Raw genomic sequence first — 16,462 nt, 5'->3', positions numbered from 1 at the left:
TTCTGTGTTTCCGGCATTTCACATTGGAACACCTCATTCACCTTCCTTGTCTTCTCTCCGCCCTCCCTTTTAGGTAAGTTAAAGAGCTGCACCTGAGCCAGCCACTGATTGATTGATTGATTGATTGATTGATTGATTGATTGATTGATTGATGCAGCACAACAGTCAAATAGTGGAGTGGAGTAGGGGAACAGCAAACAGCCAATAAAGCAGCCCGCCCGCTCGCCTGCCCGCCACAATGGACCTACCTGTGTACACTAGATGGATGTGATGGAATGTACTGTCGTCCCTACATTTCAAGAAGAAGTAAGAATTGCAGTTGCAACAAAGCCTTGCTTGCCTACAAAGAGAGCAGCAATTTGGATTTGTTACTATGTTACCTAGAAGAATAACAAACTGTGCAAGGATGGAGGTTGTAGGAGCAAGGAGAAGTTGTCTGTAAAGTTGGTGGATGCCTATTTTCCATTTTGCAGTCCCTTGTCTCCCTCTTGTGGCCTCCTGGAGGCAACTAGCTGTGCAAAAAAAAGACAGCCTGGCGGCCGGCTGTTGCAGTGTTGCCCTCTCAGGCAACACTGAGTGACTGACTGAGCCTCACCGTCTTATATAAAGTTCAGACGGAACTTTGCACGTGTCATAGTGGAGCCCTCAGGATTCCAGAGCCAGCTTTCTGACATCATAATGGGGCCTCAGAGATAAAAGCCTGGGCCCAGGCAGTGTTGGTCAGTGCTGCTCAGCAGGCAGCACTGGACTGGACTGGATTACAGCTGATACAAGGTGTGAAGGAACAAGGGGTGGCTGTGGGCATGCACTTGCTGCCGCTGCCAGTGTTTATCTGCACGGCAGCAGGGCTTTTGGGCGTTGCCAGGAAGGCGTTTTTATGTAGATTCCTCCTCTTTCAGCACTGCATTGTGGTGCAAGCAAAAGAAGCAAATCCTGTCTGGCTTCCTCTCCGGCCTTTATTCACCTCCCGTGTAGCTGTGAGTGTGTGAGCCTGCAGGGCCCCATGGAATTGCCTAGAAGTAGGCTGAATCGCTGCAAGGGCTGAACAGCAGTATCGGGCAGGCTCGGGCAACGCGCGGCCCGTTCGGGTTATCGCTTCTCGGCCTTTTGGCTAAGATCAAGTGTAGTATCTGTTCTTATCAGTTTAATATCTGATACGTCCCCTATCTGGGGACCATATATTAAATGGATTTTTAGAACAGGGAGATGGAAATAGAGCTTGCTCTGTCCACTCCACGCATTGACCTGGTATTGCAGTATTTCCAGGACCGGTGCACCCTTTCCTTATGTGTTGACTAAAAGCAGATTCCAAAAGTGTTTTTTGTCTTTGCTATTGTTTCTGTCTTTCTGAAGGGATCTCCCCTTTTAATCCCATTATTTCAACACCTGTTGGACAATGCATGAGTGATAATGAGCTCATTGATTAAATGCAATTAATGAATAGATTGCCACCTCTTGTTGTGTGTCGTCTGTGTTTCTGTGTTTCCGGCATTTCACATTGGAACACCTCATTCACCTTCCTTGTCTTCTCTCCGCCCTCCCTTTTAGGTAAGTTAAAGAGCTGCACCTGAGCCAGCCACTGATTGATTGATTGATTGATTGATTGATTGATTGATTGATTGATTGATTGATTGATTGATGCAGCACAACAGTCAAATAGTGGAGTGGAGTAGGGGAACAGCAAACAGCCAATAAAGCAGCCCGCCCGCTCGCCTGCCCGCCACAATGGACCTACCTGTGTACACTAGATGGATGTGATGGAATGTACTGTCGTCCCTACATTTCAAGAAGAAGTAAGAATTGCAGTTGCAACAAAGCCTTGCTTGCCTACAAAGAGAGCAGCAATTTGGATTTGTTACTATGTTACCTAGAAGAATAACAAACTGTGCAAGGATGGAGGTTGTAGGAGCAAGGAGAAGTTGTCTGTAAAGTTGGTGGATGCCTATTTTCCATTTTGCAGTCCCTTGTCTCCCTCTTGTGGCCTCCTGGAGGCAACTAGCTGTGCAAAAAAAAGACAGCCTGGCGGCCGGCTGTTGCAGTGTTGCCCTCTCAGGCAACACTGAGTGACTGACTGAGCCTCACCGTCTTATATAAAGTTCAGACGGAACTTTGCACGTGTCATAGTGGAGCCCTCAGGATTCCAGAGCCAGCTTTCTGACATCATAATGGGGCCTCAGAGATTTAAGCCTGGGCCCAGGCAGTGTTGGTCAGTGCTGCTCAGCAGGCAGCACTGGACTGGACTGGATTACAGCTGATACAAGGTGTGAAGGAACAAGGGGTGGCTGTGGGCATGCACTTGCTGCCGCTGCCAGTGTTTATCTGCATGGCAGCAGGGCATTTGGGCGTTGCCAGGAAGGCGTTTTTATGTAGATTCCTCCTCTTTCAGCACTGCATTGTGGTGCAAGCAAAAGAAGCAAATCCTGTCTGGCTTCCTCTCCGGCCTTTATTCACCTCCCGTGTAGCTGTGAGTGTGTGAGCCTGCAGGGCCCCATGGAATTGCCTAGAAGTAGGCTGAATCGCTGCAAGGGCTGAACAGCAGTATCGGGCAGGCTCGGGCAACGCGCGGCCCGTTCGGGTTATCGCTTCTCGGCCTTTTGGCTAAGATCAAGTGTAGTATCTGTTCTTATCAGTTTAATATCTGATACGTCCCCTATCTGGGGACCATATATTAAATGGATTTTTAGAACAGGGAGATGGAAATAGAGCTTGCTCTGTCCACTCCACGCATTGACCTGGTATTGCAGTATTTCCAGGACCGGTGCACCCTTTCCTTATGTGTTGACTAAAAGCAGATTCCAAAAGTGTTTTTTGTCTTTGCTATTGTTTCTGTCTTTCTGAAGGGATCTCCCCTTTTAATCCCATTATTTCAACACCTGTTGGACAATGCATGAGTGATAATGAGCTCATTGATTAAATGCAATTAATGAATAGATTGCCACCTCTTGTTGTGTGTCGTCTGTGTTTCTGTGTTTCCGGCATTTCACATTGGAACACCTCATTCACCTTCCTTGTCTTCTCTCCGCCCTCCCTTTTAGGTAAGTTAAAGAGCTGCACCTGAGCCAGCCACTGATTGATTGATTGATTGATTGATTGATTGATTGATTGATTGATTGATGCAGCACAACAGTCAAATAGTGGAGTGGAGTAGGGGAACAGCAAACAGCCAATAAAGCAGCCCGCCCGCTCGCCTGCCCGCCACAATGGACCTACCTGTGTACACTAGATGGATGTGATGGAATGTACTGTCGTCCCTACATTTCAAGAAGAAGTAAGAATTGCAGTTGCAACAAAGCCTTGCTTGCCTACAAAGAGAGCAGCAATTTGGATTTGTTACTATGTTACCTAGAAGAATAACAAACTGTGCAAGGATGGAGGTTGTAGGAGCAAGGAGAAGTTGTCTGTAAAGTTGGTGGATGCCTATTTTCCATTTTGCAGTCCCTTGTCTCCCTCTTGTGGCCTCCTGGAGGCAACTAGCTGTGCAAAAAAAAGACAGCCTGGCGGCCGGCTGTTGCAGTGTTGCCCTCTCAGGCAACACTGAGTGACTGACTGAGCCTCACCGTCTTATATAAAGTTCAGACGGAACTTTGCACGTGTCATAGTGGAGCCCTCAGGATTCCAGAGCCAGCTTTCTGACATCATAATGGGGCCTCAGAGATAAAAGCCTGGGCCCAGGCAGTGTTGGTCAGTGCTGCTCAGCAGGCAGCACTGGACTGGACTGGATTACAGCTGATACAAGGTGTGAAGGAACAAGGGGTGGCTGTGGGCATGCACTTGCTGCCGCTGCCAGTGTTTATCTGCATGGCAGCAGGGCATTTGGGCGTTGCCAGGAAGGCGTTTTTATGTAGATTCCTCCTCTTTCAGCACTGCATTGTGGTGCAAGCAAAAGAAGCAAATCCTGTCTGGCTTCCTCTCCGGCCTTTATTCACCTCCCGTGTAGCTGTGAGTGTGTGAGCCTGCAGGGCCCCATGGAATTGCCTAGAAGTAGGCTGAATCGCTGCAAGGGCTGAACAGCAGTATCGGGCAGGCTCGGGCAACGCGCGGCCCGTTCGGGTTATCGCTTCTCGGCCTTTTGGCTAAGATCAAGTGTAGTATCTGTTCTTATCAGTTTAATATCTGATACGTCCCCTATCTGGGGACCATATATTAAATGGATTTTTAGAACAGGGAGATGGAAATAGAGCTTGCTCTGTCCACTCCACGCATTGACCTGGTATTGCAGTATTTCCAGGACCGGTGCACCCTTTCCTTATGTGTTGACTAAAAGCAGATTCCAAAAGTGTTTTTTGTCTTTGCTATTGTTTCTGTCTTTCTGAAGGGATCTCCCCTTTTAATCCCATTATTTCAACACCTGTTGGACAATGCATGAGTGATAATGAGCTCATTGATTAAATGCAATTAATGAATAGATTGCCACCTCTTGTTGTGTGTCGTCTGTGTTTCTGTGTTTCCGGCATTTCACATTGGAACACCTCATTCACCTTCCTTGTCTTCTCTCCGCCCTCCCTTTTAGGTAAGTTAAAGAGCTGCACCTGAGCCAGCCACTGATTGATTGATTGATTGATTGATTGATTGATTGATTGATTGATTGATGCAGCACAACAGTCAAATAGTGGAGTGGAGTAGGGGAACAGCAAACAGCCAATAAAGCAGCCCGCCCGCTCGCCTGCCCGCCACAATGGACCTACCTGTGTACACTAGATGGATGTGATGGAATGTACTGTCGTCCCTACATTTCAAGAAGAAGTAAGAATTGCAGTTGCAACAAAGCCTTGCTTGCCTACAAAGAGAGCAGCAATTTGGATTTGTTACTATGTTACCTAGAAGAATAACAAACTGTGCAAGGATGGAGGTTGTAGGAGCAAGGAGAAGTTGTCTGTAAAGTTGGTGGATGCCTATTTTCCATTTTGCAGTCCCTTGTCTCCCTCTTGTGGCCTCCTGGAGGCAACTAGCTGTGCAAAAAAAAGACAGCCTGGCGGCCGGCTGTTGCAGTGTTGCCCTCTCAGGCAACACTGAGTGACTGACTGAGCCTCACCGTCTTATATAAAGTTCAGACGGAACTTTGCACGTGTCATAGTGGAGCCCTCAGGATTCCAGAGCCAGCTTTCTGACATCATAATGGGGCCTCAGAGATAAAAGCCTGGGCCCAGGCAGTGTTGGTCAGTGCTGCTCAGCAGGCAGCACTGGACTGGACTGGATTACAGCTGATACAAGGTGTGAAGGAACAAGGGGTGGCTGTGGGCATGCACTTGCTGCCGCTGCCAGTGTTTATCTGCATGGCAGCAGGGCATTTGGGCGTTGCCAGGAAGGCGTTTTTATGTAGATTCCTCCTCTTTCAGCACTGCATTGTGGTGCAAGCAAAAGAAGCAAATCCTGTCTGGCTTCCTCTCCGGCCTTTATTCACCTCCCGTGTAGCTGTGAGTGTGTGAGCCTGCAGGGCCCCATGGAATTGCCTAGAAGTAGGCTGAATCGCTGCAAGGGCTGAACAGCAGTATCGGGCAGGCTCGGGCAACGCGCGGCCCGTTCGGGTTATCGCTTCTCGGCCTTTTGGCTAAGATCAAGTGTAGTATCTGTTCTTATCAGTTTAATATCTGATACGTCCCCTATCTGGGGACCATATATTAAATGGATTTTTAGAACAGGGAGATGGAAATAGAGCTTGCTCTGTCCACTCCACGCATTGACCTGGTATTGCAGTATTTCCAGGACCGGTGCACCCTTTCCTTATGTGTTGACTAAAAGCAGATTCCAAAAGTGTTTTTTGTCTTTGCTATTGTTTCTGTCTTTCTGAAGGGATCTCCCCTTTTAATCCCATTATTTCAACACCTGTTGGACAATGCATGAGTGATAATGAGCTCATTGATTAAATGCAATTAATGAATAGATTGCCACCTCTTGTTGTGTGTCGTCTGTGTTTCTGTGTTTCCGGCATTTCACATTGGAACACCTCATTCACCTTCCTTGTCTTCTCTCCGCCCTCCCTTTTAGGTAAGTTAAAGAGCTGCACCTGAGCCAGCCACTGATTGATTGATTGATTGATTGATTGATTGATTGATTGATTGATTGATTGATTGATGCAGCACAACAGTCAAATAGTGGAGTGGAGTAGGGGAACAGCAAACAGCCAATAAAGCAGCCCGCCCGCTCGCCTGCCCGCCACAATGGACCTACCTGTGTACACTAGATGGATGTGATGGAATGTACTGTCGTCCCTACATTTCAAGAAGAAGTAAGAATTGCAGTTGCAACAAAGCCTTGCTTGCCTACAAAGAGAGCAGCAATTTGGATTTGTTACTATGTTACCTAGAAGAATAACAAACTGTGCAAGGATGGAGGTTGTAGGAGCAAGGAGAAGTTGTCTGTAAAGTTGGTGGATGCCTATTTTCCATTTTGCAGTCCCTTGTCTCCCTCTTGTGGCCTCCTGGAGGCAACTAGCTGTGCAAAAAAAAGACAGCCTGGCGGCCGGCTGTTGCAGTGTTGCCCTCTCAGGCAACACTGAGTGACTGACTGAGCCTCACCGTCTTATATAAAGTTCAGACGGAACTTTGCACGTGTCATAGTGGAGCCCTCAGGATTCCAGAGCCAGCTTTCTGACATCATAATGGGGCCTCAGAGATAAAAGCCTGGGCCCAGGCAGTGTTGGTCAGTGCTGCTCAGCAGGCAGCACTGGACTGGACTGGATTACAGCTGATACAAGGTGTGAAGGAACAAGGGGTGGCTGTGGGCATGCACTTGCTGCCGCTGCCAGTGTTTATCTGCATGGCAGCAGGGCATTTGGGCGTTGCCAGGAAGGCGTTTTTATGTAGATTCCTCCTCTTTCAGCACTGCATTGTGGTGCAAGCAAAAGAAGCAAATCCTGTCTGGCTTCCTCTCCGGCCTTTATTCACCTCCCGTGTAGCTGTGAGTGTGTGAGCCTGCAGGGCCCCATGGAATTGCCTAGAAGTAGGCTGAATCGCTGCAAGGGCTGAACAGCAGTATCGGGCAGGCTCGGGCAACGCGCGGCCCGTTCGGGTTATCGCTTCTCGGCCTTTTGGCTAAGATCAAGTGTAGTATCTGTTCTTATCAGTTTAATATCTGATACGTCCCCTATCTGGGGACCATATATTAAATGGATTTTTAGAACAGGGAGATGGAAATAGAGCTTGCTCTGTCCACTCCACGCATTGACCTGGTATTGCAGTATTTCCAGGACCGGTGCACCCTTTCCTTATGTGTTGACTAAAAGCAGATTCCAAAAGTGTTTTTTGTCTTTGCTATTGTTTCTGTCTTTCTGAAGGGATCTCCCCTTTTAATCCCATTATTTCAACACCTGTTGGACAATGCATGAGTGATAATGAGCTCATTGATTAAATGCAATTAATGAATAGATTGCCACCTCTTGTTGTGTGTCGTCTGTGTTTCTGTGTTTCCGGCATTTCACATTGGAACACCTCATTCACCTTCCTTGTCTTCTCTCCGCCCTCCCTTTTAGGTAAGTTAAAGAGCTGCACCTGAGCCAGCCACTGATTGATTGATTGATTGATTGATTGATTGATTGATTGATTGATTGATTGATGCAGCACAACAGTCAAATAGTGGAGTGGAGTAGGGGAACAGCAAACAGCCAATAAAGCAGCCCGCCCGCTCGCCTGCCCGCCACAATGGACCTACCTGTGTACACTAGATGGATGTGATGGAATGTACTGTCGTCCCTACATTTCAAGAAGAAGTAAGAATTGCAGTTGCAACAAAGCCTTGCTTGCCTACAAAGAGAGCAGCAATTTGGATTTGTTACTATGTTACCTAGAAGAATAACAAACTGTGCAAGGATGGAGGTTGTAGGAGCAAGGAGAAGTTGTCTGTAAAGTTGGTGGATGCCTATTTTCCATTTTGCAGTCCCTTGTCTCCCTCTTGTGGCCTCCTGGAGGCAACTAGCTGTGCAAAAAAAAGACAGCCTGGCGGCCGGCTGTTGCAGTGTTGCCCTCTCAGGCAACACTGAGTGACTGACTGAGCCTCACCGTCTTATATAAAGTTCAGACGGAACTTTGCACGTGTCATAGTGGAGCCCTCAGGATTCCAGAGCCAGCTTTCTGACATCATAATGGGGCCTCAGAGATAAAAGCCTGGGCCCAGGCAGTGTTGGTCAGTGCTGCTCAGCAGGCAGCACTGGACTGGACTGGATTACAGCTGATACAAGGTGTGAAGGAACAAGGGGTGGCTGTGGGCATGCACTTGCTGCCGCTGCCAGTGTTTATCTGCATGGCAGCAGGGCATTTGGGCGTTGCCAGGAAGGCGTTTTTATGTAGATTCCTCCTCTTTCAGCACTGCATTGTGGTGCAAGCAAAAGAAGCAAATCCTGTCTGGCTTCCTCTCCGGCCTTTATTCACCTCCCGTGTAGCTGTGAGTGTGTGAGCCTGCAGGGCCCCATGGAATTGCCTAGAAGTAGGCTGAATCGCTGCAAGGGCTGAACAGCAGTATCGGGCAGGCTCGGGCAACGCGCGGCCCGTTCGGGTTATCGCTTCTCGGCCTTTTGGCTAAGATCAAGTGTAGTATCTGTTCTTATCAGTTTAATATCTGATACGTCCCCTATCTGGGGACCATATATTAAATGGATTTTTAGAACAGGGAGATGGAAATAGAGCTTGCTCTGTCCACTCCACGCATTGACCTGGTATTGCAGTATTTCCAGGACCGGTGCACCCTTTCCTTATGTGTTGACTAAAAGCAGATTCCAAAAGTGTTTTTTGTCTTTGCTATTGTTTCTGTCTTTCTGAAGGGATCTCCCCTTTTAATCCCATTATTTCAACACCTGTTGGACAATGCATGAGTGATAATGAGCTCATTGATTAAATGCAATTAATGAATAGATTGCCACCTCTTGTTGTGTGTCGTCTGTGTTTCTGTGTTTCCGGCATTTCACATTGGAACACCTCATTCACCTTCCTTGTCTTCTCTCCGCCCTCCCTTTTAGGTAAGTTAAAGAGCTGCACCTGAGCCAGCCACTGATTGATTGATTGATTGATTGATTGATTGATTGATTGATGCAGCACAACAGTCAAATAGTGGAGTGGAGTAGGGGAACAGCAAACAGCCAATAAAGCAGCCCGCCCGCTCGCCTGCCCGCCACAATGGACCTACCTGTGTACACTAGATGGATGTGATGGAATGTACTGTCGTCCCTACATTTCAAGAAGAAGTAAGAATTGCAGTTGCAACAAAGCCTTGCTTGCCTACAAAGAGAGCAGCAATTTGGATTTGTTACTATGTTACCTAGAAGAATAACAAACTGTGCAAGGATGGAGGTTGTAGGAGCAAGGAGAAGTTGTCTGTAAAGTTGGTGGATGCCTATTTTCCATTTTGCAGTCCCTTGTCTCCCTCTTGTGGCCTCCTGGAGGCAACTAGCTGTGCAAAAAAAAGACAGCCTGGCGGCCGGCTGTTGCAGTGTTGCCCTCTCAGGCAACACTGAGTGACTGACTGAGCCTCACCGTCTTATATAAAGTTCAGACGGAACTTTGCACGTGTCATAGTGGAACCCTCAGGATTCCAGAGCCAGCTTTCTGACATCATAATGGGGCCTCAGAGATAAAAGCCTGGGCCCAGGCAGTGTTGGTCAGTGCTGCTCAGCAGGCAGCACTGGACTGGACTGGATTACAGCTGATACAAGGTGTGAAGGAACAAGGGGTGGCTGTGGGCATGCACTTGCTGCCGCTGCCAGTGTTTATCTGCATGGCAGCAGGGCATTTGGGCGTTGCCAGGAAGGCGTTTTTATGTAGATTCCTCCTCTTTCAGCACTGCATTGTGGTGCAAGCAAAAGAAGCAAATCCTGTCTGGCTTCCTCTCCGGCCTTTATTCACCTCCCGTGTAGCTGTGAGTGTGTGAGCCTGCAGGGCCCCATGGAATTGCCTAGAAGTAGGCTGAATCGCTGCAAGGGCTGAACAGCAGTATCGGGCAGGCTCGGGCAACGCGCGGCCCGTTCGGGTTATCGCTTCTCGGCCTTTTGGCTAAGATCAAGTGTAGTATCTGTTCTTATCAGTTTAATATCTGATACGTCCCCTATCTGGGGACCATATATTAAATGGATTTTTAGAACAGGGAGATGGAAATAGAGCTTGCTCTGTCCACTCCACGCATTGACCTGGTATTGCAGTATTTCCAGGACCGGTGCACCCTTTCCTTATGTGTTGACTAAAAGCAGATTCCAAAAGTGTTTTTTGTCTTTGCTATTGTTTCTGTCTTTCTGAAGGGATCTCCCCTTTTAATCCCATTATTTCAACACCTGTTGGACAATGCATGAGTGATAATGAGCTCATTGATTAAATGCAATTAATGAATAGATTGCCACCTCTTGTTGTGTGTCGTCTGTGTTTCTGTGTTTCCGGCATTTCACATTGGAACACCTCATTCACCTTCCTTGTCTTCTCTCCGCCCTCCCTTTTAGGTAAGTTAAAGAGCTGCACCTGAGCCAGCCACTGATTGATTGATTGATTGATTGATTGATTGATTGATTGATGCAGCACAACAGTCAAATAGTGGAGTGGAGTAGGGGAACAGCAAACAGCCAATAAAGCAGCCCGCCCGCTCGCCTGCCCGCCACAATGGACCTACCTGTGTACACTAGATGGATGTGATGGAATGTACTGTCGTCCCTACATTTCAAGAAGAAGTAAGAATTGCAGTTGCAACAAAGCCTTGCTTGCCTACAAAGAGAGCAGCAATTTGGATTTGTTACTATGTTACCTAGAAGAATAACAAACTGTGCAAGGATGGAGGTTGTAGGAGCAAGGAGAAGTTGTCTGTAAAGTTGGTGGATGCCTATTTTCCATTTTGCAGTCCCTTGTCTCCCTCTTGTGGCCTCCTGGAGGCAACTAGCTGTGCAAAAAAAAGACAGCCTGGCGGCCGGCTGTTGCAGTGTTGCCCTCTCAGGCAACACTGAGTGACTGACTGAGCCTCACCGTCTTATATAAAGTTCAGACGGAACTTTGCACGTGTCATAGTGGAACCCTCAGGATTCCAGAGCCAGCTTTCTGACATCATAATGGGGCCTCAGAGATAAAAGCCTGGGCCCAGGCAGTGTTGGTCAGTGCTGCTCAGCAGGCAGCACTGGACTGGACTGGATTACAGCTGATACAAGGTGTGAAGGAACAAGGGGTGGCTGTGGGCATGCACTTGCTGCCGCTGCCAGTGTTTATCTGCATGGCAGCAGGGCATTTGGGCGTTGCCAGGAAGGCGTTTTTATGTAGATTCCTCCTCTTTCAGCACTGCATTGTGGTGCAAGCAAAAGAAGCAAATCCTGTCTGGCTTCCTCTCCGGCCTTTATTCACCTCCCGTGTAGCTGTGAGTGTGTGAGCCTGCAGGGCCCCATGGAATTGCCTAGAAGTAGGCTGAATCGCTGCAAGGGCTGAACAGCAGTATCGGGCAGGCTCGGGCAACGCGCGGCCCGTTCGGGTTATCGCTTCTCGGCCTTTTGGCTAAGATCAAGTGTAGTATCTGTTCTTATCAGTTTAATATCTGATACGTCCCCTATCTGGGGACCATATATTAAATGGATTTTTAGAACAGGGAGATGGAAATAGAGCTTGCTCTGTCCACTCCACGCATTGACCTGGTATTGCAGTATTTCCAGGACCGGTGCACCCTTTCCTTATGTGTTGACTAAAAGCAGATTCCAAAAGTGTTTTTTGTCTTTGCTATTGTTTCTGTCTTTCTGAAGGGATCTCCCCTTTTAATCCCATTATTTCAACACCTGTTGGACAATGCATGAGTGATAATGAGCTCATTGATTAAATGCAATTAATGAATAGATTGCCACCTCTTGTTGTGTGTCGTCTGTGTTTCTGTGTTTCCGGCATTTCACATTGGAACACCTCATTCACCTTCCTTGTCTTCTCTCCGCCCTCCCTTTTAGGTAAGTTAAAGAGCTGCACCTGAGCCAGCCACTGATTGATTGATTGATTGATTGATTGATTGATTGATTGATTGATTGATTGATTGATTGATGCAGCACAACAGTCAAATAGTGGAGTGGAGTAGGGGAACAGCAAACAGCCAATAAAGCAGCCCGCCCGCTCGCCTGCCCGCCACAATGGACCTACCTGTGTACACTAGATGGATGTGATGGAATGTACTGTCGTCCCTACATTTCAAGAAGAAGTAAGAATTGCAGTTGCAACAAAGCCTTGCTTGCCTACAAAGAGAGCAGCAATTTGGATTTGTTACTATGTTACCTAGAAGAATAACAAACTGTGCAAGGATGGAGGTTGTAGGAGCAAGGAGAAGTTGTCTGTAAAGTTGGTGGATGCCTATTTTCCATTTTGCAGTCCCTTGTCTCCCTCTTGTGGCCTCCTGGAGGCAACTAGCTGTGCAAAAAAAAGACAGCCTGGCGGCCGGCTGTTGCAGTGTTGCCCTCTCAGGCAACACTGAGTGACTGACTGAGCCTCACCGTCTTATATAAAGTTCAGACGGAACTTTGCACGTGTCATAGTGGAGCCCTCAGGATTCCAGAGCCAGCTTTCTGACATCATAATGGGGCCTCAGAGATAAAAGCCTGGGCCCAGGCAGTGTTGGTCAGTGCTGCTCAGCAGGCAGCACTGGACTGGACTGGATTACAGCTGATACAAGGTGTGAAGGAACAAGGGGTGGCTGTGGGCATGCACTTGCTGCCGCTGCCAGTGTTTATCTGCACGGCAGCAGGGCTTTTGGGCGTTGCCAGGAAGGCGTTTTTATGTAGATTCCTCCTCTTTCAGCACTGCATTGTGGTGCAAGCAAAAGAAGCAAATCCTGTCTGGCTTCCTCTCCGGCCTTTATTCACCTCCCGTGTAGCTGTGAGTGTGTGAGCCTGCAGGGCCCCATGGAATTGCCTAGAAGTAGGCTGAATCGCTGCAAGGGCTGAACAGCAGTATCGGGCAGGCTCGGGCAACGCGCGGCCCGTTCGGGTTATCGCTTCTCGGCCTTTTGGCTAAGATCAAGTGTAGTATCTGTTCTTATCAGTTTAATATCTGATACGTCCCCTATCTGGGGACCATATATTAAATGGATTTTTAGAACAGGGAGATGGAAATAGAGCTTGCTCTGTCCACTCCACGCATTGACCTGGTATTGCAGTATTTCCAGGACCGGTGCACCCTTTCCTTATGTGTTGACTAAAAGCAGATTCCAAAAGTGTTTTTTGTCTTTGCTATTGTTTCTGTCTTTCTGAAGGGATCTCCCCTTTTAATCCCATTATTTCAACACCTGTTGGACAATGCATGAGTGATAATGAGCTCATTGATTAAATGCAATTAATGAATAGATTGCCACCTCTTGTTGTGTGTCGTCTGTGTTTCTGTGTTTCCGGCATTTCACATTGGAACACCTCATTCACCTTCCTTGTCTTCTCTCCGCCCTCCCTTTTAGGTAAGTTAAAGAGCTGCACCTGAGCCAGCCACTGATTGATTGATTGATTGATTGATTGATTGATTGATTGATTGATTGATTGATTGCAGCACAACAGTCAAATAGTGGAGTGGAGTAGGGGAACAGCAAACAGCCAATAAAGCAGCCCGCCCGCTCGCCTGCCCGCCACAATGGACCTACCTGTGTACACTAGATGGATGTGATGGAATGTACTGTCGTCCCTACATTTCAAGAAGAAGTAAGAATTGCAGTTGCAACAAAGCCTTGCTTGCCTACAAAGAGAGCAGCAATTTGGATTTGTTACTATGTTACCTAGAAGAATAACAAACTGTGCAAGGATGGAGGTTGTAGGAGCAAGGAGAAGTTGTCTGTAAAGTTGGTGGATGCCTATTTTCCATTTTGCAGTCCCTTGTCTCCCTCTTGTGGCCTCCTGGAGGCAACTAGCTGTGCAAAAAAAAGACAGCCTGGCGGCCGGCTGTTGCAGTGTTGCCCTCTCAGGCAACACTGAGTGACTGACTGAGCCTCACCGTCTTATATAAAGTTCAGACGGAACTTTGCACGTGTCATAGTGGAGCCCTCAGGATTCCAGAGCCAGCTTTCTGACATCATAATGGGGCCTCAGAGATTTAAGCCTGGGCCCAGGCAGTGTTGGTCAGTGCTGCTCAGCAGGCAGCACTGGACTGGACTGGATTACAGCTGATACAAGGTGTGAAGGAACAAGGGGTGGCTGTGGGCATGCACTTGCTGCCGCTGCCAGTGTTTATCTGCATGGCAGCAGGGCATTTGGGCGTTGCCAGGAAGGCGTTTTTATGTAGATTCCTCCTCTTTCAGCACTGCATTGTGGTGCAAGCAAAAGAAGCAAATCCTGTCTGGCTTCCTCTCCGGCCTTTATTCACCTCCCGTGTAGCTGTGAGTGTGTGAGCCTGCAGGGCCCCATGGAATTGCCTAGAAGTAGGCTGAATCGCTGCAAGGGCTGAACAGCAGTATCGGGCAGGCTCGGGCAACGCGCGGCCCGTTCGGGTTATCGCTTCTCGGCCTTTTGGCTAAGATCAAGTGTAGTATCTGTTCTTATCAGTTTAATATCTGATACGTCCCCTATCTGGGGACCATATATTAAATGGATTTTTAGAACAGGGAGATGGAAATAGAGCTTGCTCTGTCCACTCCACGCATTGACCTGGTATTGCAGTATTTCCAGGACCGGTGCACCCTTTCCTTATGTGTTGACTAAAAGCAGATTCCAAAAGTGTTTTTTGTCTTTGCTATTGTTTCTGTCTTTCTGAAGGGATCTCCCCTTTTAATCCCATTATTTCAACACCTGTTGGACAATGCATGAGTGATAATGAGCTCATTGATTAAATGCAATTAATGAATAGATTGCCACCTCTTGTTGTGTGTCGTCTGTGTTTCTGTGTTTCCGGCATTTCACATTGGAACACCTCATTCACCTTCCTTGTCTTCTCTCCGCCCTCCCTTTTAGGTAAGTTAAAGAGCTGCACCTGAGCCAGCCACTGATTGATTGATTGATTGATTGATTGATTGATTGATTGATTGATTGATTGATTGATTGATTGATGCAGCACAACAGTCAAATAGTGGAGTGGAGTAGGGGAACAGCAAACAGCCAATAAAGCAGCCCGCCCGCTCGCCTGCCCGCCACAATGGACCTACCTGTGTACACTAGATGGATGTGATGGAATGTACTGTCGTCCCTACATTTCAAGAAGAAGTAAGAATTGCAGTTGCAACAAAGCCTTGCTTGCCTACAAAGAGAGCAGCAATTTGGATTTGTTACTATGTTACCTAGAAGAATAACAAACTGTGCAAGGATGGAGGTTGTAGGAGCAAGGAGAAGTTGTCTGTAAAGTTGGTGGATGCCTATTTTCCATTTTGCAGTCCCTTGTCTCCCTCTTGTGGCCTCCTGGAGGCAACTAGCTGTGCAAAAAAAAGACAGCCTGGCGGCCGGCTGTTGCAGTGTTGCCCTCTCAGGCAACACTGAGTGACTGACTGAGCCTCACCGTCTTATATAAAGTTCAGACGGAACTTTGCACGTGTCATAGTGGAGCCCTCAGGATTCCAGAGCCAGCTTTCTGACATCATAATGGGGCCTCAGAGATAAAAGCCTGGGCCCAGGCAGTGTTGGTCAGTGCTGCTCAGCAGGCAGCACTGGACTGGACTGGATTACAGCTGATACAAGGTGTGAAGGAACAAGGGGTGGCTGTGGGCATGCACTTGCTGCCGCTGCCAGTGTTTATCTGCATGGCAGCAGGGCATTTGGGCGTTGCCAGGAAGGCGTTTTTATGTAGATTCCTCCTCTTTCAGCACTGCATTGTGGTGCAAGCAAAAGAAGCAAATCCTGTCTGGCTTCCTCTCCGGCCTTTATTCACCTCCCGTGTAGCTGTGAGTGTGTGAGCCTGCAGGGCCCCATGGAATTGCCTAGAAGTAGGCTGAATCGCTGCAAGGGCTGAACAGCAGTATCGGGCAGGCTCGGGCAACGCGCGGCCCGTTCGGGTTATCGCTTCTCGGCCTTTTGGCTAAGATCAAGTGTAGTATCTGTTCTTATCAGTTTAATATCTGATACGTCCCCTATCTGGGGACCATATATTAAATGGATTTTTAGAACAGGGAGATGGAAATAGAGCTTGCTCTGTCCACTCCACGCATTGACCTGGTATTGCAGTATTTCCAGGACCGGTGCACCCTTTCCTTATGTGTTGACTAAAAGCAGATTCCAAAAGTGTTTTTTGTCTTTGCTATTGTTTCTGTCTTTCTGAAGGGATCTCCCCTTTTAATCCCATTATTTCAACACCTGTTGGACAATGCATGAGTGATAATGAGCTCATTGATTAAATGCAATTAATGAATAGATTGCCACCTCTTGTTGTGTGTCGTCTGTGTTTCTGTGTTTCCGGCATTTCACATTGGAACACCTCATTCACCTTCCTTGTCTTCTCTCCGCCCTCCCTTTTAGGTAAGTTAAAGAGCTGCACCTGAGCCAGCCACTGATTGATTGATTGATTGATTGATTGATTGATTGATTGATTGATTGATGCAGCACAACAGTCAAATAGTGGAGTGGAGTAGGGGAACAGCA

The 16,462-nt window shown here is 47.8% G+C and overlaps 11 non-coding genes across 11 annotated transcripts; all 11 read left to right on the top strand.

The window, feature by feature from the left end:
• The first annotated feature begins 1,091 nt into the window (after positions 1-1,091).
• Positions 1,092-1,282, top strand: LOC142729121 (U2 spliceosomal RNA). The gene has a single exon (XR_012878012.1). It is a non-coding gene; the product is annotated as a U2 spliceosomal RNA (small nuclear RNA).
• A 1,296-nt stretch (positions 1,283-2,578) lies between these two features.
• On the top strand, positions 2,579-2,769 carry LOC142729109 (U2 spliceosomal RNA). The gene has a single exon (XR_012878001.1). It is a non-coding gene; the product is annotated as a U2 spliceosomal RNA (small nuclear RNA).
• Positions 2,770-4,053: 1,284 nt separating this feature from the next.
• Positions 4,054-4,244, top strand: LOC142729096 (U2 spliceosomal RNA). The gene has a single exon (XR_012877990.1). It is a non-coding gene; the product is annotated as a U2 spliceosomal RNA (small nuclear RNA).
• Positions 4,245-5,528: 1,284 nt separating this feature from the next.
• Positions 5,529-5,719, top strand: LOC142729084 (U2 spliceosomal RNA). The gene has a single exon (XR_012877979.1). It is a non-coding gene; the product is annotated as a U2 spliceosomal RNA (small nuclear RNA).
• Positions 5,720-7,011: 1,292 nt separating this feature from the next.
• On the top strand, positions 7,012-7,202 carry LOC142729072 (U2 spliceosomal RNA). The gene has a single exon (XR_012877968.1). It is a non-coding gene; the product is annotated as a U2 spliceosomal RNA (small nuclear RNA).
• A 1,288-nt stretch (positions 7,203-8,490) lies between these two features.
• LOC142729060 (U2 spliceosomal RNA) lies at positions 8,491-8,681 on the top strand. The gene has a single exon (XR_012877957.1). It is a non-coding gene; the product is annotated as a U2 spliceosomal RNA (small nuclear RNA).
• A 1,276-nt stretch (positions 8,682-9,957) lies between these two features.
• LOC142729174 (U2 spliceosomal RNA) lies at positions 9,958-10,148 on the top strand. The gene has a single exon (XR_012878060.1). It is a non-coding gene; the product is annotated as a U2 spliceosomal RNA (small nuclear RNA).
• A 1,276-nt stretch (positions 10,149-11,424) lies between these two features.
• Positions 11,425-11,615, top strand: LOC142729162 (U2 spliceosomal RNA). The gene has a single exon (XR_012878049.1). It is a non-coding gene; the product is annotated as a U2 spliceosomal RNA (small nuclear RNA).
• Positions 11,616-12,911: 1,296 nt separating this feature from the next.
• Positions 12,912-13,102, top strand: LOC142729150 (U2 spliceosomal RNA). The gene has a single exon (XR_012878038.1). It is a non-coding gene; the product is annotated as a U2 spliceosomal RNA (small nuclear RNA).
• Positions 13,103-14,391: 1,289 nt separating this feature from the next.
• LOC142729138 (U2 spliceosomal RNA) lies at positions 14,392-14,582 on the top strand. Its single transcript, XR_012878027.1, has one exon. It is a non-coding gene; the product is annotated as a U2 spliceosomal RNA (small nuclear RNA).
• Positions 14,583-15,882: 1,300 nt separating this feature from the next.
• LOC142729053 (U2 spliceosomal RNA) lies at positions 15,883-16,073 on the top strand. The gene has a single exon (XR_012877951.1). It is a non-coding gene; the product is annotated as a U2 spliceosomal RNA (small nuclear RNA).
• The last annotated feature ends 389 nt before the right edge of the window (positions 16,074-16,462 follow it).

Source organism: Rhinoderma darwinii, unplaced genomic scaffold (assembly GCF_050947455.1).
Source record: "Rhinoderma darwinii isolate aRhiDar2 unplaced genomic scaffold, aRhiDar2.hap1 Scaffold_707, whole genome shotgun sequence".
NCBI classification, from domain to species: Eukaryota; Metazoa; Chordata; class Amphibia; order Anura; family Rhinodermatidae; genus Rhinoderma; species Rhinoderma darwinii.
The sequence above is the reverse complement of the archived record's forward strand: the minus strand, read 5'-3'. Positions and strand labels throughout refer to the sequence as shown.